The sequence below is a fragment of the Neovison vison genome, chromosome 13, assembly GCF_020171115.1.
Source record: "Neovison vison isolate M4711 chromosome 13, ASM_NN_V1, whole genome shotgun sequence".
Lineage (NCBI taxonomy): Eukaryota > Metazoa > Chordata > Mammalia > Carnivora > Mustelidae > Neogale > Neogale vison.
This window is the reverse complement of record NC_058103.1, coordinates 60,459,785-60,486,115: the sequence shown is the minus strand read 5'-3', so window position 1 is coordinate 60,486,115 and position 26,331 is coordinate 60,459,785. Positions and strand designations below refer to the sequence as shown.

At 33.5% G+C, this 26,331-nt stretch overlaps 1 protein-coding gene across 4 annotated transcripts in view; it reads left to right on the top strand.

Moving 5' to 3' along the window:
- The window catches only part of MIPOL1 (mirror-image polydactyly 1), a 314,898-nt gene that overhangs the window by 118,242 nt on the left and 170,325 nt on the right, over positions 1–26,331 (top strand). The window lies entirely within an intron of this gene.

Here is a 26,331-nt window from a genome sequence, read left to right as displayed (position 1 = left end):
CACAGGAAAGGATGCTCATTAGCCATCAGGGAAATAAATGCAAATCAAAATCACAATGAAATACCACTTCATACCTTGAGACCAAGAAACTGTAACCCTTATACATTGCTCATGGGAATGTAGAATGGGTATGACAACTGTGAAAAACGTGCTTACGACCCAGCAATTCCACCTTCTAGGTATATACTGAAAAGAATTGAAAGCAGCTGTCCAAAAAAGAAAAAAAGCCTTGTATAGGAATGATTATACAATAGTATTATTCACAACAGTAAAAAAGTAGAAACAACTGAAATATCCATCAGCTGATGAACAGATAAAATGTGGTATGTTGACACAATGGAATATTTTTTGGCAATAAAAGAAATGAAGTATTGATAATATGTTACCACATGCCTGTCTGGCTCAGTCAGTAGAGGATGTGACTCTTGATCTTGGGGTTGTAAATTCAAGCCCTTTGTTGGGTGTAGAGATTACTTAAAAATACTATTTCTAGGGAGATGGACTGATTTACCTGTTTGGTAAATTTGGTAATAACTAAGCTTGCTGGTTCAGCTACATTCAAGTGAGTGTCCCTGCAGAGAACACACTCTGCTGTGCTCTGTTCTGTTTTAGCTGGTCACACACCTGGGATTTGGAGGCTAACGCAGGGCTATAGCTGAGTGCTCGGTCTGTTTCTAGCCCCACTTGCTGACACTGAGGCTGAAAAGCTGTTACATAGTTTGCTTGATCTCCCGCCCCCCCAGGGCAGGAGACACCTGTTACCTTTCCACTCTACTTCCCTCTGCACCTAAGAGAGTAAATCTTAAAAGTGCTCATCACAAGAGAAAAATAATTTGAAAAACCAAATATAATGAAATATAATGGTTTTTATATATATATAAAAGAACATTTGTTAACTTTCCAAAAGATTCCTTCATATCTCTTCTCTATCAGAATTTGTTGTCAGGAATAATCACTATTCTTTTCTAACACCATAGGTCATTTTACTTGTTTTTAAACTTCTTATGAAAGGAATCATGCCTTGTACTCTTTTGTGTCTGACTTCCTTCACCCAATGATATTTATGCCTGTATTTTTTATCTGTATTGTTAAAATTATCAAAGTTTATCTTTTTCATTACAGTGTTATGTTCCATTGTATGATTATACTCTGATTTATTTACATATCCAACTGTTGATAGAAATATGGGTTGTTTTTAATTTTGACCTATTATGGTTGAAGTACTTTGGATGTTCTTGTATTTTTTTGGTGGATGTTAAAATTTAATCTTTTTGGTACATATATAGACATGTGCATAGGAGAGTATCTTCCATATATTTAGCTCTAGTAATTCCAAACATTTTCCCAGTGTTATACCAGTTTATACCAACAGTGTTAGAGAGCTGCGTTCAGTTGTGAGAGTCAACACTTGGTATCTTTATTCATTTTAATTTCTGTCATTTTGTTGGATATATAGTCTTTGTTAAGGCTTTAAATTGCATTTCTCTAATGACTAATGGTGTTGAACACCGTTTCATATACTTATTGACCATTTTGATTTCCTTCCTTGTGAAGTGTCTGTCTGTTCAAGGTTTTGCCTAATATTAAATTCTGTTGTCTGTTTTTTCTTATTGGTTTATATAAACTGGATACAGATACTTGTGTCATCTGTGGCTGGCATTTTTATTCTCTTATTGATTCTAGGTTCTTAATTTAATGAAATCAAATTTATCATTTTTTTCTTCTTATGCTTAATGCATTTTGTGTTCTGTTTAGGAAACCCTTGTTATTCCCGCAGTAATGAATGTACTCTGGATGCTTTCTTCAAGGAGCTTGATGATTTTAGCTTTCACATAGGTTTTGATCTGTTTCAACTTAATTTTCATATGATCAAGGTATATAATTTTCTTTATATGGATACCCACTTGACTGGACCCAACATCATGTATTAAAAAGATCATGTACTGCCCTACTGTCTCCAGTGAATTACAGGAAATAATTGCAGGTTTCTTTCTGAACTCTGTTGTTCTGTTGGTATAATTTTCTGTACCTGCACTAATACTATACTGTGTCTTTTTTTTTTTTTTTAACTATGTCTTAATTCCTATAGCATTATAGTAAGTCTTGATTTCTGTGTTGTTGTTCTTCAGTTTTTCCTTATTCTGTGTTCTTTATTCGGCTTTTGATTTTTCCATTAAAAAAATCTGCTACTATTTTGATGGGAATTACATTGACTGTAAAGATCAATTAAAGGAAGATTCTCATCTTAGCAATATTGAGCCTTCCAAACCATTGGCCTTTTCATGAAAACTATTAATTTTTCTTTATACACTGCTTTGGCTACATCACACAAGTTTTTGTTAAGTTGTGTCTCATTATTATATACCACAAAATATTTTTTTTAGTTTCCAATTGTGATTTCTTCCTTTACCCATGAATCATTTAGAAATGTGTTGCTTAATACTTAAACATTAGGAAATTTGAGTTTATCTTTCTGTCATTGAGTTGGAATTTAGTTATGTGGTGGTGGGGAAACAAACCAAATGATCTCAATTTTTAGAAACTTGACAATTGCATTAGGACCCAAAATGGGCTGTTTGTTAGATATATACTATTTAAAATAATGTGTATTTTGCAATTGCTGAATATAGTATTATTATCTATAGGTTATTTAAGCAAAGTAGATTAATCATGTATTTCGATTCTGTATTTATAGATTCATTGTTTCTTGTCCTATCAGTTTCTGAGGTACATGTTAAAACTATCAAATGGTGGGGTGCCTGGCTGGCAGTAGAGCATGTGACTCTTAATCTTGGGGTCATGAGTTCAAGTCCAATGTTGGGTGTGGAGCCCACTTAAAAAAAGAAAAAGAGGATGTTAAAAATAAAACTAACACGTGATGATGATGAATTTCTCTCTTTTTAATTCTGTCAACTTTTGTCCTACTTATTTTGAAGCCATGTTAAGTACTTAAATCTTTAGGATTACTGTATCTTCCTTTTCCTATTATTATGAAATGTCTGTTTTATCTTGTTTTTATTATTGAGTCTTTTTATTTTAATTCCAGTACAGTTAACATACAGTGTAATATTAGTTTCAGTTGTATAATTTGTGATTCAGTGCTTCCATACAATACCTGGGGATCATCACAACAAGTGCACTCCTTAATCCCTACCACCTATTTCACCCATTATTTTCACCACCTATTTTATCCCTTTCCCCTCTGGGAACAGAGTCTGTTTCTTGATCTGTCTCTCACTCTCTTTTTTTTTTACCACCTTTGTTCATTTGTTTTATTTCTTGAGTTCCACCTACGAGTGAAATCATATGGTATTTGTCTCTCTCTGACTGATTTATTTTACTTAGAATAATACTCTCTAAATCCATCCATGTTGTTATCTTTTTTATATTTCTTGCCTTAAAGTCTACTTAAGTATCTTGGTTTATAACCTTTTTCACTTGTACTTTCAAACTTTTTTCTCCAGCATTTTATTATGAAATATTTCTAACATATTGGAAAGTCATAAGAACTTTATAACAAACATCTACTTATCCACTGCCTGGAATCGATTGTTAATATTTTTCTAAACTTGATTTGTTACATTATTTCTGCATTTATCCATCCTTCCCTCTATCAAATTATCTCATTTACTTGATGCATTTCAGGTAGATGCCGGCATAAGTACAAAGGTCCCTAAATTCTTTGGCATAGACTATCCTAGCTAGAGGGACTCCTGAGTGGCTCAGTCAAATTATGCAATCAGCTCTTGGTTTCAGCTCAGGTCATGATCTCAGGGTCGAGTGATTGAGCCTCGTGTCAGGCTCTGTGCTTAGCATAGAGTCTGCATGACATTAGCTCTCCCTCTGCCCCTCCCCCCACAACTTATGCATGTTTCCTCTCTCTAAGATAAATCTTTTTTTTTTTTAAGATTTTATTTATTTATTTGACAGACAGAGATCACAAGTAGGCAGAGAGGCAGGCAGAGAGAGAGAGAGAGAGAGAGAGGAAAGCAGGCTCTCCACTCAGCAGAGAGCCCGATGCGAGACTCGATCCCAGAACCCTGGGATCATGACCTGAGCCGAAGGCAGCGGCTTAACCCACTGAGCCACCCAGGCGCCCTAAGATAAATCTTTTTAAAAAATCATTAACTAGAGTTCAATACTTTTACAGTTTTTCCTTCTGATTTAAAACTTACACCAAAATATAGAATCATCAATTATACCTTCTCTAAATTTTGATAAATGCATACTGCCATGTAACTACTATCACCCCAGAAAGATCCTTCATGCTCTTTCTATTTAGTTCATGTTCCCACCCCCTACTAGCAATCACTGATCTGATATTTTTACATCAATAATTAGTTATACTTTTTTTAGAAAGTCATGTGTTTGGGATACAATATATCTAAGATGCTCACAGTTACTTGTGTGTACTGTTCTTCTAGGTAAGAAATGTACCTTTTTCGAAGCTTGTATCCCATTCTTGTGTACCTTGCTCTTAAGGACTATTTATTTTTTTTTAAGATTTTCTTCATTCTTTGTTAAGTATTCTAGGAGTTTTATTATTCTTCTTTGTATTAAGTCCTGCAGGTCATTTGATTAGAATGATTACTTCTATAGTTCTTCTATCATTTTGCCATCTTAAGATATGAGAAACTGAAATTATTTCCCAGAAAGTTAATTTTCACTAGCATTATGACTAACACTAATTAAAATACATTAAACAAGGGGCGCCTGGGTGGCTCAGTGGGTTAAAGCCTCTGCCTTCGGCTCAGGTCATGATCCCAGGGTCCTGGGATCGAGCCCCACATCGGGCTCTCTGCTGGGTGGAGAGCCTGCTTCTTTCTCTCTCTCTGCCTGCCTCTCTGCCAACTTGTGATCTCTGTCAAATAAATAAATAGAATCTTTAAAAACTAAATAAAATAAAATACATTAAACTGTATTAAGTACATAATACCATGGTTTTTAATAGGTTGCTCTTTAGTGTAATAGTGAACCCATTCTGATTTCCCAGAAGGAGTGTTTCTCTACTAGCAAGATTACAAGAAATATGAATTTAACCCATAAACTCATTATGAAACATTTGGTAATTACTAGATGTCCCTGTCTTGGGAACCTATATTATAAACTTTTTGGTCTGGAAGTACCTTTAATTCTGAAGATGTGACTTTTTAGGGGCACTTGAGTGGTGCAGTTGGTTAAACATCTAACTCTTGGTTTCGTCTCCAGCTGTGACCTCAGGGTTGTGAGATCAAGCCCTGCGTCAGGCACTGTGTGGAGTCGTCTTGAGATTCTCTCTCCCCCTCCCTCTTCCCCTCCTGCGCATGCTCTCTCTCTCTCTCTCCTTCTAAAATAAATAAATAAATCTTAAAAAATAATAAAGATGTGACTTTTTAAAGGGAACTGAAATTTTATAGTAGCGTCCTTAGAAAACTACTTGATGGTTTCATGAATTATCATTTGGGCATAAAAATTAAAATTGCCATGGATTTGTTTCTTTAGTACATCTCCAATTTCATAATGATTTTTTCAGTTAACATTGTAGTGGACTTTTATTTATGCTAAATTTTACAGAAGTACATGCAAATAAATATCTTATCTGCCGTGCTCACACAGATGTTATAGGAGGAATGTAAAGACCTGAATATATCATTTACAGCAAAGTCCTTGTCTTTTTAGTCCAAAGTGCTAGGACACTTTATTATTTATTCATTCATTAATTAATTCATTTATTTGCTTACTTTCTTTGGGACATTTTAAAATAAAACTTGCAATGTCAACATACTATATCAAAGCAGTCCTTCATTCTTCTTCTGAAAATGACTCTGTGACTGAGCTTGTACATTTGCATACAGGTTTGTTTGATTAATTGCTACTTGACTCATCTGTCATAATACTAAGCTCTGAGATCACAAAAGATCAGATTCCCAAACCACTTTTCAGAATTAATTTAAATATTTAATGTTGATACCTTGAAAAATTCAGGGGGAAATGCTTTTAATTGTTCCTAGTAGCCTGTTTTAGTATTATAATCCCTTAAAAAATTATATAATTATATATTAAGTCATCATTAATATTTTTTATTCTATTGTGGTAAAAAATTATGATCTTATAAGTAGGTTAAATATCATAAAATATGCTTTTAAATTGTAATTTATCTGTACACTTTTTCAATAAGTATATCTAGAGATATGCATATTATAGATTTTTATGAGTGTGTTGTTTTGATTTAGTGATCATTGAAAATTGAGAATTTTTCCACTGTTGATGTTTACCCTTTATTTGTTGACAACTTTGGTTTTATATAAAAACCTACACAGAAAATACACAAATATTAAATCTGCAATTTGATGAGTTTTGACAAATACCTATAACATTTCCATAATCCAAGACGGTCTTCTCATTTATTTCCCTTCCCTGCCAATCATCCCTGCTTCAGCTTCACCAAAACCACTTTTCTGACATTTTAAACAATAGATTTATTCTGCTTATTCTAGAACTTCATACAAGTGCAAGTTATACAGTGATCGCATTATATTTGTGATATTCATCCATGTTGTTCTCTGTATCAATAGTTTGTTCTTTTGCTGATAAGTAATATTCCATCATATAATATTCCATATTTTACTTCTTATTCTCCTGACATTTGAATTTGTTCATTTTTTTTTCTAATAAGCTTACTACTATGGTTTAATTGTAAGAATCTTAGTTTCATTTGTTTCATTTATTTCTTTCCTACGGAAGAGGGGGGAAAACAAACAAACAAAAAACTTGAATGTTTTACCATTTTCTCTCTTTTCCTCTTTTCTCTCCCTTCCTCCCTCCTCCTTTCCCTTTTTTCCTCTTTTAATACACATCGGTTGTTGAACTCATTTCTCATTTATCTGAATATATCTTTATTTCACCCTCATCTTTTAAGGGTATATTCACTAGATATAGATGGATATAATATTATAAGATAAATATAAGAGATCCCCTAAGGGATCTCTGTATTCCATACATACTCTTCGTTACCTTCATTGTATAGTAGCAACCCAGTTTCCCCTTGGTAGTCATATCACTTACTCCAGCAAGTACAGTAACGCCTTTCCTTACATACTGATTCAGAGGCATGAGGAGCCCTAAGCAACCAGGTGGCAGTTTCAGCTTCCAGTTTAATTGAATTCTTGTTATGTCTATTATGTGGAAATTTTTCTCCTTTTAGAGCTAAGACCTGTGGATTATCAGAACCTCTGTTAGCAGAGATAGGAAGCAAATTTTTGCTAGTGGACCACTACGAGTAATAGTGAATGAGCACCCCCCCATTTCTACCCTTGATTCCCTGACCCATGAATATTGGCTATGAAGGGAGAAGCCATTATATATAATACTCTGATATAGAGCATGCACATTGTTATGGAGAACCTTGCCCTAGTTCCACATGATATTGCCACCTAACATGACAACCAAGTCTTCAAAAATCCATTCCTGTTTTATCAAGCCAGCTGTGTCAAGCTGTTGGAGAAACATGGTAAAATCAGTGAATTCCATGAGCATGGACCCATATTGCCATACTTCATTTGCTGATTTGCTGTGAAATGATTTCCTTGACCAGAACAGTGCTGTGTGGAATACTGTGCTGGTACATGTGGTATTCTTTAAGTCCATGGATGGTTGTTTTTGCATAAGCACTGAACTCAGGGAAGGCAAATCTATATTCAGAGAAAGTGTTAATTCCAGTAAGAACAGTAAAGTGCAGTTTTAGTAAGAAAGTAGAAAATAAAAGTTTGTAATTCAAGAGTAGAGTTTTAGAAGATTTAAGAGAACTGCGAACTAGATACTGCTTTGGGTATTGTTTAAAGATAAATATTATTAGAACAAACAAGTAAAGAAATTGTGAGGGAAGAGTGTTATATGGGTGACTCTTGCTTTTGTCTAAAATATTAGAAGGATATTTTCTTTTAAAATGTGAGAAGGTAACCTTGTTTGTAAGATCACAGTTGAGAAGCAAGTTATCCGAATCAGTGCTTTTCAAACTGTCTGGTGAAGGACCAGTTTTTTAAAAAATATTTTACAATATGTTATGTATCATTACTTTTATAAAATAATAAATATGAATAATAAAATGAATTACCAAAAACTCAAAAAGAAAAAGTAAATAGATGCAAAATTTAGCCATGCCTTTTTTTGTTGTTGTTATTGGATTCAAACAGCTGTGCAATTGCTCTGAATTTTCTATAAAATATTTAATTGCTTCCTCTGAATTTTAGTGCTACCTTCATGTTGCTGTCAGTTTCAAACCAGTACTTCTAGCCCCTGGATCCCACATTCTAACTGGATAACAGAAACTTAAAAATTGAAAGGATTATTTGATATGAATAGGATTGTTTAATATGAATAGAAATGACAGTTGGGTACCAGGAAAATGCAAGTCCCTTCTTCTTGCCCCTGAAGTAACAGTATGTGAAAGGAGTACACTCAGATGGTTCAGAGGAACACATCACTGGAAGTTCAGTGGTTTTCATTTTGAGCTGAGATTAAGTTTAAGATTGTAATGGAAGTATCTTGTTAATGAAAAGTTACCTCCAAAGGCCACAGATTCAAAAGTGCAAGAAGGTAGGTAAGAGAGAGCTAAGCGAACAGAAAATTAGAGGTCTCATTGATTTTAGTAAGTTGAATATAGTACCATTTTTCACTGAGATTGTTCTTAATTTAAGTTAATTACTGTATTTGGATGATGTTCCTGGCCTTGCATATACACATCAGTAAAACAATTACAAGAACATTTATAAATTTAAATAAAAAATACGTGTAAATGATTGACTTCATTGAAAAAGTAGAGAGTCTCCTGAGAACTGTCCCAAGTTTCCAAAGCCGTTGTTACAGTATTTAATAAATTAGTCCACAAGTATTTACTGGGTCCTATAGAGAATACTAGTTATTGTATTTACATACTCAAAGGTAACTAAAGTCTTATTTCTTAAGGAATATTCAACTTGTTGATACTTTTATTTGTCATACAATTTTTTAGTTTTTATTCTGTTGTAATCTCAGAAGTTGGAGTGGCTTCTGTTAGAATTTTAAAATGTTTGAACAATGCATTTTCTAGAAGAATAGTAAGAATGAACACTTAAGTAATTGACAGCTCTAGTGAGATTACAGCATTTATAATAGCAAACAAAGTTTGCAAGCCAAGAGGCATCTGTAATTCTAGGAATGCAATAACTGAAAAAGAGCTTAATAAAGTATTATAAACTGTGGCTATCATCCAGTGACTACTATTTCCTGAGCTCTGCTTTGTGTTTTATAATAGTATAAGAAGCATCCCTGTCCTTTTGTGCAATAACTGCCAACTTAACACTTAGGTTATACTGTTGTTTGTTTATGGATTTTGAGAAAATCTACTGATGTTTACTTAAGAACCAACTCATTACAATGGTATTATTTACTGAATTTTGTTTTCCTGACTATTAGCTAACTACAGGGTTCGACATTGCAAGGTTATAACTGTACAAAAAGGATCAAAATACCACATCCTAGCCGTGGCATTAGCTAGAGAAGTAAAGTCATCGTCTTAGAAATAAATGTCTTTATAGCACTGAAGAGATTAAAGAAAATAAATAAACTTAAATCAGACCTCTTTTATTTGGTAATTTTTAATATTATTTTAGTTATAAAATATTGTTACATATTTTAATTACTTGCCAGTTACTCATATTAAACTACAGAAATTCAATACTTTTCTGATATAATTCATATCAAAGCAAAAATGTAGAAGTTACAGAAACTGTTACTGAAATTGAAGAGAAAGTGTTCTTAATGAATTGCAAGTCTTAATTAAACTATTAGAATTATATAATCTCAAATCTATTTAAGATTTTAGATGGCCATCCTGATCATCTTGATACTACCAAGTATTAAATTTTATAGAAACATATTTCTAATTCAGCTTTAATGTATTGAGTATAATTATGAATTCATATAATTTGTAATTAACAAGCTATACATTAGATGTGAGATATAATCTTGGTGTTTAGATTGCCATTTTCTTCTTGGACCCTAGCAGACTGAGATCCTGAGACAATGTGGGCATGGTGAAAAGGTTGCCTCTTGCCAGAACAATAGCTACTACTGAAATCAAGAGACTATGGTGGTGTTTATTTTGGGCCCTATTTCATTTTTTTGGCAACCTGTTTAGATTATTTTCTTGCCTTTCCTTTCTTTTACTCCCAGAGCCAGGTGCCATAATACACAGCCATAGAATTAGCTGAGATACTAGGAAAGAGAGATCAAAGAGGGGTAAGTTTAATGGACAAGTGATAAGTTAGTGTTGCCTCTATTTTGTGATTAGGGAAGTGTTAGCTGCATTTAAAGAGCTAAAATGGAGCAGATATCTGTGAAACATTGGATTTTTTACATTCTTTTAACTCTTTATGGTACTACCAGCTCATATCTTATGAATCCTTTCTAAATGTATTCTAATTAAAATCTGAAAATGGTGATTTAATAACTCTCTGCTTTGCTAGACTAACTACATTTGGTAAATTAGCAGTCTCTAATAACTGTATTTTGTCAGACTAACTACATTTGATAGGTTAGCACTGTCTAGTTGTTAGATGCTGTGTAATTAAACACCATCACTAATTTATTTTTAATTTACTTGTAATTTAGTAATTATTATCACTAACACATTGTGGCACACTGTGGAGGAAGAGTTCACTGCTGAGGAAGTGTTTAGACATTTGCATACACACTTACATTTCCTATTAACCATTCTAGAAATTTAAGTTCACTGATATTAGAAAAGATATATTGAAAGTTATAGAAAATTGGAAAGGAAAAATATTCCATTGGTTGTCGTCAATTTGGAACAAATGAAACTTAACATTCAGTTTCTTTTTTGCAGCAATTTTTCTCTCAATAGGAAAAGTTGCTTTTGTTGTCTTGAAAAATGGTAGAGGGTTCTTGCCAGGATAGAGTCATTATTGCTAATCTTGCCATGCCTCAAAAAACAATTATAAAATTGGAAAAAATGTCTGAACCACAGGCGGCACAGAAATTCACAGAGTGATGATTCCTCTGGTATTGTGCCTACAGTCAGTCTTCCTGACTCCAGAAGGTAGAGCTCAAGCAGAGCATTGGCATTGCTGCACTAAGGAAGAAAATTAAATCTACGTACTTGAAGCACCTGAAATTTGCAGATGATATTAAATGAGAGGTTATTGCATATCTTAGATGTCTTAACATAGACCATCCACAATGTCTAGCATAAAATTAAAAATACTAGAAGCAGGAAATGTGACTCATAATTTAGAGAAAATAGTCCATAGAAGTAAATCTTGACATACTTAAATATGTTAAAAATTGCAAGTACTTTTAAGTATTCATTTTATATTTCTTCAAAGACTGAAAAGAAAGATTATTCCAATGAGTGAATTGATGGGAAATATCAGCAAGGAAACAAACTCTAGAAAGAACCTAACTGTAAAAATTGCAACATCTGAAGTAAAAACATTCAGTGGACAAACTTAGAAATTTATAGAATGTACAATAAAAGATTAATGAACTTGAGCCAGTCAATAGAAATTATCCAAACTGAAGTAAAGAGGAAAAAAATGAAAATAAAAGAACACAACCTTAATGGTCTGTGGTACAATATCAAGCAGTCTAACGTGCACAGATGGAGTCCCTGAAGAAGAGAAAATGTGAGGCAGAATGATATTTGAAAAAGGAATTTCTGAAGCCTTTTCAAATTTGGTAAAAACAAGCTTACAGGGGCATCTGGATGACACAGTCAGTTGAATGTTTGACTCTTGGTTTTGGCTCAGGTCATGATCTCAGAGTTGTAGGATCCAGGCCCGCAACTGGGCTCTCTGCTCAGCAGCGAGCCTGCTCCCAACCCCCCCCACCCCCATCCCCATGCCCCTCTCTGCCTGCCTCTCTGCCTACTTGTGATCTCTGTCTGTCAAATAAATAAATAAAATCTTTTTAAAAAAACGCAATAATCAAGATGAGTCTTGTGCCTATACAAATCAGTATGACAGTGTAGAGAGCCCAGAAATAGAACTACTCACATATAATCACTTAATTTTTTTCATTTTAGTAACTTTATTGAGATTCACATGCCATTTACACATTTCGTGTACAATTCAATATTTTTTTATTTTATTTCCAGAATTGTGCATTCCCACAATTGTAGGATATTTCGATCAATCCCTAAGGAAACCCCATACCCACTGTTAGTCACTCCTATTAATTCCCCCCAAATTACTCCTCCCCCAGACCTATGTAACCAGTAACCTGCTATCTGTCCCAATAGATTTGCTTAATCTGGACATTTTATATAATGGAATATAATGGAATCATATATGTGGTTTTTGTGACTTGCTTCTTTCTCTTTAAATAATGTATTTAAAGTTCATCCATGTGGTAACATGTATTAGTACTTTAATTGTTAAATTAATACTTTTGCTGAATAATAATTAAATGGACATACCCATTTTGTTTATTCATTGGTCAGTTGATGAACAATTGAATTTATACTTTGTGGTTATTTTAAGTAATGATTCCATGAACATCCATTTACAAGTTTTTGTGTGGAGATATATTTTCTTTGTGTATATACCTGGCAGTAGAATTTTTGGATCATATGGTAACAAGAGTTATGTATGTATGACATTTTGATGAGCTACTGTTTGTTTTTATGTTCCTGGCTTATTTCACTTTTTACTGTAATGTGCTCAATACTGTAGAATAAATCAGAATTTCCTCCACTTTAAGGCTGAATAATATTCCACTGGTAATATAGAACACATTGTGTTTATTTTTCCACCAGTAGACACTTGGATTACCTCTACCTATGATTATTGTGAAAAATGCTGCTAGGAACATGGGTGTACAAATATATTTTGAGACTGTGCTTTTAGTTCTTTTGAGTTTAAACCCAGAAGTGGATCTGCTGCATCATATAGTAATTCTGTTTTTACTTTTTTGAGGAACTGCAGTACTGTTATGACCACACCATTTTATATGCTCATGAACGGTGCGCAAGCCTCTCAGTATCTCCACATCATCAGCGACACTTATTTTCTTTCTTTCTTCTTTTCTTTCCCTTTCTTTCTCTCCCTTTTCCTTCTCTCCCTTCCCTTCTCTTCCCTTCCCTTCGCTTTCCTTCCTTCCCTCCCTCCCTTCATCTCTTTTCTTTTTCTTTCTTTCTTTCTTTCTTTCTTTCTCTTTCTTCTTTCTTTTTCTTTTATAATACGGTCCTAATGAGTGTGAGATAGTATCTTATTGTGGTTTTGCTTGGAAATTTTGTAATGATTGCTGATGGTAAACATCTTTACATACATATATTGGCCATTTGTATGTCATCTTTGGAGAAATGTCTTCCTATTCTTTGCACACTTATTAATCAGATGTATTTTTTTGTTTTTGAGTTATAGAAGTCCTTGAAATATTCTACATACCAATCTCTTACTAAATATGTAATTTACTGATATTTTCATCTGGTCCATGAAGTGTCTTTTCAGTCTGTTGATTGTGTTCTTTGAAAAGTTTTTAATTTTGATGTAGTCCAGTTTATCTATTTTGTGTTTTGTTGCATGTGCTTTTGGTATCCTATCTAGGAAATGATTGCCAGACCTAATGTGAACCTTTTCCCTTATATTTTTGTCTAAGAGTTGTGTAATTTTAGCTCTTACATATATTTATGTATGTGATCCGTATTGAGTTGATTTTTGTATATGGTGTAAGGTAAGTGTTCAACTTCATTATTTTGCATGTGGATATCCAGTCTTCCTAATACCATTTCTTGAAAAAACTCTCCTTTCTTCCACTGTATGGTCTTAACACCCTTATGAAAGATTATTTGATGGTATATACAGTGGTTTATTCCTGGACTTTCTATTCTGTTCTGTGGTCTGTCTACATGTCTGCCTTTATGCCAGTACCACACTCTGGATTATTGTAGCCTTGTATGAGTTTTGAAATCAGCATATGTTAGGTCTTATTGGTGAATTGACCCTTTTATCATTATAAAGTGCTCTTCTTTGTAATAGTTTTTGACTTAAAATCTACTTGCCTGATGTTATTATAGCCACTCCTGCTCTTTTTTGGCTCCTATTTGTATGGAATATCTTTTTCTACATCTTCACTTTAAGCCTTTTTATGTCCTTAGATGTAAAGTGAATCTCTCACAGACCACAGTTGGGTCCTGTCGCTTTTTTTTTTTTAAATCCATTCTGTCAATGTCCTTTGATTGAGGAATTTATTTCAGTTACATTTAAAGTAATTACTGATAGAGAAGGACACACTGTTACTATTTTGTTCCTTGTTCTCTAAAAGGCTTATAGTTTCTTCAACCCACATTTCCTCCCTTACTGCCTGCCTTAGTTTTCAGAATGAAAATAAATCATTCCCTACTCATTTCGTTTTGTGTGTAATTCTGTAGATATTTTCTTTTTAGTTTGCCATGTGATTACATAAAGTATTCTAAAAAGTTATAGCAATTTAATTTATAACCTCATTCAGTAGAAATTATGCTTTTACTGCCTCCACACTTTGTGTTGTCACACATTACATTTTTATATATCAGGTACTCATTAATTTTTAAATTTATTTTTATGCTTTACCTTTAAATTCTGTAAAAGAATAAAAGGTAGATTTATAATTATTTATAGATTTATAATTATTTTTATGCTTTTGTCTTTAAATTCTGTAAAAGAATAAAAAGTAGGTTTATAAACCAAAATTACAGTAATACTGATTTTTGTACTTGTCCATATGTTTACCTCTACTAGAGAACTTATAATTTCATATGGCCTTTTATTTACTGTCTAGTGTCCTTTCATTTTATCTTGAAGGACTCCTTTTAGCATTTCTTGTTGGGGCAGATTAATGTTAAACTTCCTTGGTTTTTGCTTATCTGAGAATGTCTTGGTATTGTCCTCATTTTTTGTTTTTTTAAAGATTTTATTTATTTATTTTAAATAGAGAGAGATCACAAATAGAGAAGTAGGCAGAGGGGGAGGGAGAAGCAGGCCCCCTGCTGAGCAGAGAGCCTGATGCAGGACTAGATCCCAGGACCCTGAGATCATGACTGGAGCCGAAGGCAAAGGCTTAACCTATTGAGCCACCCAGGCACCCCTATTGTCCTTATTTTTGACAGACATTTTTGCCGGATATGGAATTCTTACTTGACAGGGTATTGGACTTTCCCCTCAACCCATTCACCAGTTTAAATATATCATTCCACTGTTTTCTGTCTGGCTTGCAAGAATACCTACTGGTAATCTTATTAAACATCTCTTGTACACAAAGAGTTCTTTTTTTTTTTTTTTTTTTTTTGATGCTTCTAAGATTGTTTTTTACTCTCAGTGGCTTGATTATAATGTATCTTAGTATGGGTTTCTCTGGAGTTCTCCTGTTTGGAGTTTGTTGAATTTCCTGTAATTTTTAACATCCTGTATTTTCTCAAATTTGTGAGATTTTCAGCCATTATTTTTTTCAAATGAACCCTCTGACACCTTTCTCTCCTTCTTCCACTTTCTTTGAATCCTATAATATACTAGTCCACTTGATAGGACCATAAATCCCTTAGGCTTTATTATTTTTTCTTTTTGCTCCTCAGACAGTAATTTCAAATTAACTTTGTTTAGGTTCACTGGTTCTTTATTCCGTCTGTTTGAGTATGCAGTTGAACACTTTTAGTGAATTTTTCTATTCAGATAATGTGTTTTTCAGCTCCATAATGTCTGTTTTGTGTTGTTTGTTGTTGTTTTTAGTAATTGTTTTAATTTGTTGGTATCCTCATTCTGCTCATATGTTGCTGTCCTGATACTGTTTAATTTTCTTTTCATGTTCTCCTCTATGTCATTGAGCATACTTAAGACAGTTGTTTAAAGTCTTTGCCCAATAAGTTTAAGGCCCGTGTTTCTTTAGGGTTGGTTTCTAAGGATTTATTTTGTTCCTTCAAGTAAGCCATGATTCCTTGTTTCTTTGAATGCCTTCTGATTTTTTCGTCGTTGAAAATTGATCATTTGAATAAATATGCATATCTCCCAGTCTTTGTGGACTGGCTCTATGCTAATCAGATGAGGTGACGTCTCAAGTTTTCTTGGGCCTTTTCTGGAGAGGCATCTTCTCTGGGCCTATATATGCTTTTTTTTTTTTTTAATTCTTCCCTGTCCTTGGTTGCTTTAAACATGCTTAATTTCCTTGAGTCTCACACTTGCTTCTTTGTAGGGCCTTAGATATCTATAGCTGTATTCTGCTAATAATTTCTTGATTCCACATGTCTATGGCTCTGCAGTTCTCCTGTAGTTCTCATTAGCCACGGTGTCTACTACTGTTTTCAGCAACCTTCAACTTAATAGCCAAACTATGCCTTTGTTCCCATCAGCACTCCACATCAGACAAGGCAGAAAATTCCTTGGACAGCCTGTAGATAAGCCTGAATGTTGGGGAAAAGTCCCTCTTTTTTGTCTCATCCAAGGAAGGAGCTAGGAATTGGGCAGTCTCCTCTCCACTGACATCACTGTGATGTGCCAGAGAAACAGTCCAGGAGAGGCAAGTAAAAATGCCACAAAGTCTTCTACAGTTTGAGAGTGTCTTTTTCTTGGTTGGTCATTAACTGCTGATGCTTAACTGGCTTCTGGAACTCCCACAAGGCTTTGGTTCATACGTTGTTTAGTTTTGGATTCCATTGGAGAATTCAGGCCTGGAGCTTCTTAATCCACCGTCTTGCAGAAGTCACTCTCATTGTGGTTTTTATTTGCATTTCCCTAATAGCTAATGATATCTTGTCTTGTCTTATATTATTAGCCATTTGTATATGTTCTTTAGAGAAATGTTTGTATTCTAATCCTTTGACCATTATTTAGTTATGTGTTTATTCTTTGTGTTATTGAGTTGTAACAGTTCTTTATATATTATACATGTAAGCTTTTTATCACATACAGCATTTGTAAAATTTTTCACTTTATGATATATGAGACAAAAAGTTTTTTATTGTGATGAAGTCCATTTTATATTTTTTTATTTAATGTCACTTGAGGGCTTAGAAGGTTATGGTTAACCCAGTGTCAACTAAGATTTACTCCTAAGTTTTTTATCTTAAGATAAATTTTTACTCCCAAGGTGTTTTCTCCAAGATTTTTTATAGTTTTGGCTTTTACATTCAGTTATGTGATCAATGTTAATTTTTCTGTATGTCTTAAGAAGTTGTCTAACTTCATTCTTTTGCTTGTGGCACTTGATTGATTTTAGACCAGGACATCAGGTCAGTCTGCTGAGGAGAGGCAAGTCAGCAAATAGTGGTGCAATAGGTGGATATCAGTATGGAACAAATAGCATATCCATTTTGATGCTGTAATCAAAAATAAAGTCAAGGTAGATTGTAGAGTTAAACAAGAAAGCTAAAACTTGAAAGATACAGTTAGAAACTTTAGAAAAATGTCTTTATTACATTGGGATAGCCAGACATTTTTTAAAAGACGGAAATAGCTCTAAACATAATGAAAAAATTTGATAATTCTGCCTTTAATAAAATTAAAAATTAATACTCTTCAAAGGCCAACTTTTAAGAAAATGAAAAGGTAAGCCATACCTGGGAGAAAATATTTATAATTCATATATCTGACAAAGGACTTATATTAAATTTTAAATAATTCCCACAAATAGATAATAAGAAGATAAACAACCCCCCCCCAAAAAATGGGCAGAAGACCAGAGGAGAAACTTCACAAATATTCAATAAACACATGAAAATATTATAATTTGTGAATAGGAAAATATAAATTTAAATGTGATACTCTATCTCATATACTATGGCATCTGAAATTTAAAAATTGACAACAAATATTGGTGAGGATGTCAGCAACCAAATTCTAAACCATTTCTAATCTGAGTATAAGATGGTACAACCTGTTTTGAAAATTGCTCTGCAGTTTCTTATACAGTGGAACAATATCCACTCTGTAACATAGCAATTCCATTTCTAGATGTTTACCCAAGGAAAATGAAAATAAATGTACATTGTAAGACTTTTAGAGGAATGTTTATAGGAGCTCATTTAAAATATCCAAATACTGAAAACAACTCAAGTACCATTTCATTAACAGGAAAATAGATTATAGTATATTCATAAATGGAATACTGTTTTGCAAGAAAAGAATGAACTATTGAGGCATACAAACATATATGAATTAACAATATATAGTTGATTGAAATAAGTCAAACAAAAGGTTACAGACTTAAAAGTTACATTGTTTTTTATGAAGTTAAAGAATAGGTGTAATGATCCGTGTTATTTCAAAACAAAACAATGGTAGTTTATGGCTCTCAGTGTAGATTAGCTGAAATTTGTCTAGATTTATAAATCTGTCTAAAAATAAATGAAGTATTCCCTTGAAATCTGTGCATTTTGCTCTATATAAATTTCATCTAAAATAAAACCCTGTCTTTTTTCCTCTGGTTTTTTGGCCCTGTTTTCCTATCTAGCATCTTGGTGTCTTACTACTATTCTTTCCTTATTATGACCCTACTTGCATTACCATACTGCTGCTGTATCCCACATTTTTAAAGATGTTGACTTTATGCTTCTTAATTGGGAGGTAGTTGAAAGGCATATCGTTAAATAGTCATTGCTTACATTTATAATTTTTCATCTTAGGAAACACAAATAATGCTACTTTTCTTATCTCTCTATTTTAGAAATTAGTTATTTTAAATTCTATATACTTTTTTCTGATTTTTTCAGATATTTTTATGCTGCATTTATGCTTGTAGGTATATGATTGCCTAAATACTATTTAGCGCATATGCCTTTAATTTTGAAAGGAAATTAATATGAAAAATTAGAATTCTTTCAATGAAATTCACATTATTTATTTAATAAACATGCATTAGATAGCTTCAATAAACGAGGTGTTAGGTTTGCCCCAGGATCATAAGTGGATGTGAGGGACAGTGCCAATCAGATGGAGAATTTAGCATATCCAAATTAGACCAAAGTGTGCAGTTGGTGAGGAATGAGAAAATATGAAATGAATCTGGGCCATGAAATTCTGCTGTTATTTTCCAAACTTGGTTTTAATTCTGGAAGTTATGGGAGATCCAATAAAGGATACCGAAATGTTAGGTAGAGTTAGTGTGATCAATCAGAGATGTATTCTAGAAATAGCTCTCTGAAATATTTATTAGCTCTGAGATGCAACCTGAAAACACATGCACTCATTGGGTATGAATGAATTGTGTTAAAAGATAATAATTCTAGGGGTGCCTGGGTGGGTCAGTGGGTTAAGCCTCTGCCTTCTGCTCGGGTCATGATCTCAGGGTCCTGGGATCAAGCCCCGCATCAGGCTCTCTGCTCAGCAGGGAGAATGCTTCCCCCTCTCTCTCTGCCTGCCTCTCTGCCTGCTTCTGATCTCTCTCTTTCTCTCTCTGTCAAATAAACAAATAAAATATTTTTTAAAGAAAAGATAATTCTTCATACTGGATAGTCCATATTCCATTCTGATCTATGTTGAATATTTTCTTATGTCAGATCTATGTACTACTTTAAAAATTATCTGTATCTCTAATTGTTCAACGTTCAATTTTAAAATGTCATCATCTTTAACTTTTTCTGTAGTCCTTTTGCTTTGGGACATATGTGTGCATGTTACACATTTTTGTGAGAAACTACACTGCATGAATTACACTGCATGACATTGAATCCTTATTAGTTGCATGACTTTGAAGAAGTTATTTTTACTCTCTGCTTTTACTTCCTTCTGTTCTATTATTACAATATCTAACTCATAGGGTCCACATGAAGTTTTGCTGATTAACACATATGAAGTGTTTAGGACAGGGCCTGGCACATACTAATTTTCACTAAGAGTTGAGTGACTATCATTAATATTATGTGTATTAATCTTTATTGTGATATAGAGATGCAAACCATGATTTCTTCAAACGAATAGCTTTTTATGAATACAACTCATATAATAAACAATATTACAAAAATTATATTTTAGCAGTACCTGGGTGGCTCAGTCATTGGGCATCTGCCTTCAGCTTAGGTCATGATCTCAGGGTCCTGGAATTGAGCCCCATACGGGGCTCCCTGCTCAGCTGATAGCCTGCTTCTCCCTCTCTCACTCCCTATTTGTGTTCCCTCTCTCACTGTGTCTCTGTCAAATAAATAAATAAAACCTTTTTAAGAAATTATATTTTAATAACAGCATACTAAATAAATACCTACATGCATGTTAATACCTTTGAAAATAATCGTCATTTTACTAATCTTTTTACTTTGTGACTTAAAATGTTTCTTTAATCTTTTTTGAAATAATTCAGTAGTTCAAAATGAGTATGAGGGCACCTGGGTGTCTCAGTGGGTTAAGTGTCTGACCATTGATTTTAGCTCAGGTCTCCATCTGAAGGCAGTGAATTCAAGCCCTGTGTTGAGCTCCACGCTGGGTGTGGAGCTTACTTAAAAAGAAGAGAGTATGAATTAGTGTATTTGTTTTTAAATCCCTAGTTATTTACTTTCTTACGGTGTTTTTGAAATATGTATATGTAATTAAGATTTTTATATGTATAAATCTGTAGCAACATGTCATTTCCTGGCATGTTGCCTGGTGGGTGCTGGTATATTGTCTAGTGGGTGTTCAATGAATATTTGCTGAATAACTATGTTTTCTATATGTTTTGTCTGTGTGTGCGTTTGTGTATATATGTACACATCTTCTACAGTACATGTGGTTTTAGAGACTCATTCACATAATTATTGTTTTTCTTTTTTAATCGTTGGTATTTTAAAACCTCTGAGTATTGTATAAATATTCATTTAAACCAAGTTACTGATATTTTTCCAGAGCTTTGAAGAAACAAGTTACTCTTTGAATTTGAAAACTCTTTATTCCAAGTTATTGCAGTGTGAGAAATGCATTCTAGTTATTATTTTTAAAGCTAAAATGAAGTGATTTTTAAAGATTCTTCTAAATGAAGAAGAATAAAAACTTATTTATATAATCCTAAGTGCTTCTAAACATCTGCAGTTCAAAGTTCATAATTCACATTGACACCAAAGTGTAGTTTCTGTTTTGACTGGAAGAGCCTGGTATTATTTTTTGTCTGCAAAGGAAAGAATTACATAGCATCCAGGGGGGAAGACATTTGATTGTGTGCAATCAAAATGATCTGTGACTGAAAGCAGATTGCACAGGAGAAATGGCAGCTGTTAAAAACTTACACAATATTAGAGAACTTTTTGTTAAAAACTTAAGGCATGGTAATCTTTCAGAAAGTACACATAAAGTAAAAACAATCATAGCAATGTATTGTCTGCTTCTTCAAAATTTACAATAGCAAGTAAGAGGAAATTTCTGCTGAAAACAGATCTTATATTAAATATGGGCCAAATTCAGTTTATAAAAATTTGCTATCAATTTTTATGTTTTGTATGTTTAGTTCACTTGCATTGTAGAATTAGTTTTGGTTGTAGAGAAAAATGTAATGCTTTTCTTATTAGTGAACTTAGTAACCATAGATCTCTGAGCCCTTGACATATTTGTACTCTGCTACAACTGTCCAGCTTTTTTATTTCTATCCACCACTCATTTATTCCTTCTCACGTTGTTTCGAAGGAACTTTACCAGACATAATATCCTTTTTGTCTCTAAATTTTATTGTGTCTTTCTAAAAGATATCAACTGTTGCTTAAAATATAACTTCATTATCACATAAATATTAACAAATAAAGAATATTGTGAAATATCCAATTAGTTTTCAAATTCCAGTGATCTCATAAATACTGTAACTTTCCTCTTTATTTTGAATCTGTATTTAATAGGAACTACACACTGCAGATGATTGAATTGATTCTTAACACTATTTTTAGTTTATATATTCCCCTTCTATCTCTTTTTTCCCTTAAATTTTAAAATTTTATTTATTTATTTTTTAAAGTAGCCTCCTCGCCCAGCATGGAGCCCAGCATAGGGCTTAAACTCGCAATCCTGAGATCAAGACCTATATGCTTAACTGACTGAACCACCCTGACACCCTCTTGGAATTCATTTTTTAAACAAAACGAGTCATTTTTCTTATAGAGTTACTGTGTTTATTCATTGCATCTCCTTAGTATCATTTAATATGTTCCTCTCTATTCTGTACGTATGGCAATTTGATCTATAGCTTGATCAGATTTAGATTAATTTTTATTACCAAGACTGCAGGAGGTTTTGAGTTTTATCTGGGAATACATGTTGGTTTGTGAAAGAACTATGTTACTAGCAGCTTCAGTGTTATATTAATGATCTCAGTATAGGAATGATTTCAGAATTGTAGTATTCTAAGCATTCCCTTTTTTTTTATTAGCTTGAATACTTGTGTAGTGATATTCTTACCTATTGTTTGTTTACCTAGTGGTAATGTTTATATAAGAAATAGAAGATAAATTCTTGACTTACTAGTATTCCCCAACAGTGATATAATTAGCTTTTTAAAATTTTTATTGTCATTATGATCTCTAATTAAACATATAATGTGTGTTACAATGTATTTCAGTTACTATCCTTATAGGATCATATTCTCTTCTCTTTAGCTGGTGGGGGACTTTTTAGGTTATCTCCTGAGTCCTTTCTGAGTCTCTTTGATAGTTCCTTTGTACTGATTTTTTTTTAGTGTATGTGCTGCCGAAGCGAGCACCGTACTGATTTTTTTTTAAGACTTTATTTGACAGAGATCACAAGTAGGCAGAGAGGCAGGCAGAGAGAGAGGAGGAAGCAGGCTCCCCGCTGAGCAGAGAGCCCGATGCAGGGCTGGATCCCAGGACCCTGGGATCATGACCTGATCCCAAGGCAGAGGCTTTAACCCACTGAGCTACCCAGGCACTCTGTACTGATTTTATATACAAAACTTCTGCTAAGAACACGTATTCTTGGATCATATTGTACATTTCTTGTCCCAGAGCTGGAGTCAGCCATATATCCAGAGTCCTATATCTTTAGTAAGAAATGACTCGATGGGGTGTCTGGGTGGCTCAGTGGGTTAAAGCCTCTGCCTCCAGCTCAGGTCATGATCCCAGGGTCCTGGGATTGAGCCCCACATTGGGCTCTCCGCTCCACGGGGAGCTTGTTTTCTCCTCTCTCTCTCTGCCTGCCTCTCTGCCTACTTGTGGTATCTGTCAAATAAATAAATAAAATCTTTAAAAAAAAATGGTACTCAGACCCACATGATATTGTGCTGGGAGTGCTCATTGCTACTGGTTTCCTGTTATTTCTACCCTTTTCAATGGGCAAAACTAGGAAATACATAAACACACATTTTTTAAAGATAAAATTCTTTGTATCCTTGTACTGATGCTTCCAGTTCAAATTCTGAACTAAAAGGTGTTTTATCTTTCATCTTTATCTTTGGTCTCATATGATAAGAATTCTAGTTCCCAAGGACTCTGTTACAGTATACTGATAGCATTTACTTAAAAAAAATTTTTAAGGGGTACCTGGGTGGCTCAGTTGCTTAAGCATCTGACTCTTGATTTTGGCTTAGGTCATGATCTCAGGGTCCTGGGATCAAGCCACATCTGGCTCTCTGCACGGCAGGGAGGGGAGTCTGCTTGTCTCCCTGTCCTCTCATCCCTCCCCCGACTCAAGCATGCTTTCTCTCCCTCTCCCTCTCCCTCTCTGTAAAATAAAATAAATAAATCTTTTAAAAAATAAAAATTTAAAAAATTTTAAAATATAAAAAATGTCAGAAACCTCCTAGGTCTCAATTTATTCACTAGAACTTTTAAGGATATTAATATTTGGCAGAATATGACCAAGGAAAATATTGTTTTACTTTTAATTATGTTACTTCAAAATGAAACTCTAAAACCATAGCACAAATTATATATTTCTTTTTTTTTTTTTTTAAAGATTTTATTTATTTGGGGCGCCTGGATGGCTCAGCGGGTTAAAGCCTCTGCCTTCGGCTCAGGTCATGATCTCAGGGTCCTGGGATCGAGTCCTGCATCGGGCTCTCTGCTCAGCGGGGAGCCTGCTTCCTCCTCTCTCTCTGCCTGCCTCTCTGCCTACTTGTGATCTCTGTCTGTCAAATAAATAAAAATAAAATATTTTTTTAAAAAAAGACTTTATTTATTTATTTGTCAGAGAAACAGCGAGAGAGGCAACACAAGCAGGGGGAGTGGGAGAGGGAGAAGCAGGCTCCCTGCTGAACAGGCAGCCCAATGTGTGGCTCGATCCCAGGACCCTGGGATCATGACCTGAGCTGAAGGCAGACACTTAATGACTGAGCCACCCAAGTGCCCCCAAATTATATATTTCTTGATTTAAGGACATAAATTTTCTCTAGCATTTGTCTTGTTTCTTTTCATTCATAAAAGTAGGTTGGATCACTAAACACTTGAATGTGTAACCCTTTAGGACACTTGCTAGTTTGAATGGTACCTGGACCTTATTTTTGTATCCCTCTTGTACTTCATGGCCTTGAAAACTGAGCTCAAGTATGCAATGTGGGCAAATGTCCTCGGTTCAAAAATAGCTTTATTGTTCTTAAGCCATACTTCTCTGTTTGGCTATAGTATTTCACATTTTGTGGATCATGTAGGTAGGAAAAAAGTTTCTATCCTTGGGTTGTTTCTCTTTTACTTAGGAACATAAAAAATAGATGGTCAGATGACTTGTAACCATGATTTCTCACTTTCTCCAGATAGACTCTTGATGTTTCTGCATTTTCTCCTGTATTCTTCCTCTTTCTCCTCTTTCAGCTTATAAAATCATGTTCCCCAAATAAGCCCAAATCAGATGTCATCTGCTCCATGAAACATTCTTTTATTCCATAGCCAAATTACCTACCCTACTTTTGTAACATCATAGGTCATGTTTAGTCATTCCATTTAAGTACTTAATATGTAATAATTTCATATTAAAATTAATGAAAATATAGAGGATAATTCTAGTAAAGAATACTTCTACTAGATTGTGATGCTCACTGCTATGTCTTAATTGATTTTCATGCCTCATAACTTTTGTCTTCACAAAACACATTTGTATTTTGGCTGCATTTGTGACCAAATATTTGAATTGTTACAGGCTTAAAAGGGAGCTATAGAGTTTAACTTGTAAATCATGTGTCCCTTCCAAATAAGGGCCAGATGATGTCATATGATAAAGGTTTCACTCAAATAATTTTTTTTAAAATGTGCTAAGTGAATTTAGTTGTCACACAGCACATGTTGGAATAGACACGGCAACACAACCTGAAATGGTCTACCACCATATCAGTTAATACTTTATTGTATTTACAGAACTTAATTTCAATGAAACTTTATCTGCTAAATTAAATTAATATTTTAAAGTCTTCATTTTGTGATTATTTTACTTCATTTATAAATGTATTTTGGTTTTATATTTACATATGCAGGCATGTATACTCTGTGTTAGAGTTCTAAAACATCATTGTGTAAGTCAGTGTCACCAGTTTGGTAAACTTTTTCTATTAAATGGATTTGTATCTTACTCAAGCAAGAGAAATACTGATATAGACTAAAGAATATTATACAGGTCAGAGGCAAAAGAAATCAATGTCAGATGCCAATTCGGATTATGACTGTATCTGGAATGTGTCATAATAATGATTTTTAATTCATTAGGACAACTAGCCATTTTTCAAATCATCTAAAATTTTATCTAGGTCTTGAATCAGTATGTGTATTTACTTATTGGCTGTTACTTAAATATGCTAATTTTTAGTTTAGTTTAGTTTTGTTTTTTAATAATCTCTGCATCCAATATGGGGCTCAAACTCATGATTCCAAAATCAAGAGTTACATATTCCATCGAACTGAGCTGGCCAGGCAGTCCTTAAATATTCTAATTTAAAAATAGATGACTTGAGGAGTGATTGTTATCTTTTTCCTGAAAGATGGGTTTAGTACTGTATTCCTAGCTAATCCCCCAAAGATCTTCATGTAGGTCTGACTTACAACACATCACTTTATATCCTGTACAATTATTGTATAAAATGTTTGTTGTATTTTTATGAAGATCTTGTAGTCAAATGGCATGGCATTTTAGTTATTTTTTCAACGTAGTTGCCCATTAATGCTTTTATTTAAAAATTTTAAAATTATATTTTCATGTGTTCCCAGTAAGTCAAAATGTCATTTCATGTTTGTTATCATTTGTTTTAGTTAAAAACAAGGTTTAGTCAAAATAGAAATTAAAAACACTTATTTCCTTAGTTGTTTCCAAACCTTGTGATATTATATAGTCATTACTTTTTTCCGTACACAATTATGCTTTTGGATGTTTCTAAAAATCTGAAAAATTTGTTACTGTATGTATTATGATAATTGTTATTTTTAAAAACTTCATAAAAATT